The sequence below is a fragment of the Gekko japonicus genome, unplaced genomic scaffold, assembly GCF_001447785.1.
Source record: "Gekko japonicus isolate JY-2015 unplaced genomic scaffold, Gekko_japonicus_V1.1 scaffold893, whole genome shotgun sequence".
Lineage (NCBI taxonomy): Eukaryota > Metazoa > Chordata > Lepidosauria > Squamata > Gekkonidae > Gekko > Gekko japonicus.
This window is the reverse complement of record NW_015170302.1, coordinates 65,648-67,559: the sequence shown is the minus strand read 5'-3', so window position 1 is coordinate 67,559 and position 1,912 is coordinate 65,648.

The window sequence follows — 1,912 nt, the reverse complement described above, 5'->3', positions numbered from 1 at the left end:
AAGGAATACCCAGCTCCTTCCCCACACCTGCCATAGCTCAGGGGCCCTGGGCTGGATGCGAAGTCAGGGGGCCTTGCCAGTAAGGGGTAGGGCTGCCAAGTGGGGGCGGGTGGCGGGTAAACCCCCGCTTTGGAGGCCCGATTTCCGCCGCCGCGGAATCGGGCCCTGGGGGGGAACCCCGCCCCCCGAAGCGCAGCGTGGCTGCGTCACAGGAAGTGACACAACCACGTAGATTACGTTGGGGGCGTAGCCCCAACGTCGGAGGAAAAACTCTATGGTTTTCCCTCCAATGATTGGGACCACGCCCCCAACATGCTCTACGCCGTGCGTCACTTCCTGTGACGTCCCTCGGCAGCTCCTGGACCCCGGCGACGCTCCCCCGCCGGTGAGTCAAATCGACTTGGCAACCCTAGTAAGGGGGCCTTAGCCCTGAGATGCCTCACTGTAGTTGGGGGCCCTGAGGTGAACCGATCTCTGTTGCCTGGAGACCAGTTGTGATAACGGGAGATCTCCAGCTACCACCTGGAGGTTGGCAACCCGAAATGGGACAGCGTTGCTGCTCTTAAAGGTGCCACCGGACTCAAACTTTGTTCTGTGGCTTCAGACCAACACGGCGACCCACCAAGGCTCCCTCTAAGCTGTGGAGTCCTGTGAGCAAGAATCCTACGCTGTGAGCGACTGGCATTAAAGTTGTGAGCGAGCCATTTGGCTCCTGCATCTATTAGTCTGCTCTGGAGCCACACTCCCTGAGCGAAAACAAAAATGTGTCAGGCGGAGACTAAAAAACTGTGAGCTCGCTCGCACTCGCTCAGCTTAGAGCAGGGGTGACCAAACTTGCTTCACGTAACAGCCACACAGAATAAACGTCAGATGTTTGAGACCTGCAAGACACGGACAGATAGTCCACGTTTCTATTGGGAAATATGCAGATTTGCTTTTTATTGACATTAAATTAGACTGCCAAAAGTAGTAACAAAAGGGGTAAAGGTGAATATTGAGGATGATATTTATTTGTCCAATGGTATTTGTTTGTTTTCTAATGATATCTAAAAGCATCTGAGCTCGTTGTTCTCTGTATATCCTGTGGCGCTGAGTTCCATAGACTCACCTTTTCTCATCTGGACTGCTTCTTTTGTCTGGCCTGAACATATTGCCTGTCGATGGCACTGGGTTCCAGTATTGAGAGAGATGGAGGACTCTTCCCCACTCCCCATGTATAATGATTAGCAGGGGTCATTTCGTAGAAAAAGAGGAGCAGGAGCTCATTAGCATAACTCACTCGGATAACTTATTTGCATATGCCACACCCCCTGACATCACTGGAAGTGTGTCAGAAGGCAACACCCACTGCAACTTACCTGGCTGCTTCTTGCTCCTCATGGCCCGGGGCTGCTGGGAGCAGGAGGCGGGGCTTGTTGCATGTGCCCGCCCCCTGGGCTCCTTACTGCCGGAGCTCCGCTCCTGTGCGCTCCTGCAGGAAATGACCCCTGATAGGGCTGCCAACCTCCAGGTGGGGGCTGGAGATCCCCCACTATTACAATTGATCTCTAGACCGTCTAGGCCAGTTCCCCAGGATAAAATGGCTGCTTTGGTGGGGGGACTCTCTGGTATTGTACCCTGCTGAAGTCCCACCCCAAACCCCATCCTCAAAATCGCCAGGTATTTCCCAACCCAGAGCTGACAATCCCCTTTCCTCCCCGGCAATGCTCCCTCTAAGCTGTGGAGTCTTGTGAGCAAAAAATTCTACTTTGTGAGCTGCTGGCATCAAAGTTGTGAGCGAGCGATTCGGCTCCTGCATAAATCAGTTTGCTCTGGAGCCCTCCCTTCCGGAGCTGAGACGAAACTGTCAGCCGGAGGCTAAGAAACGATGAGCTGGCTCCCACTAACTCAGCTTAGTAACGCTGCCCCCCCC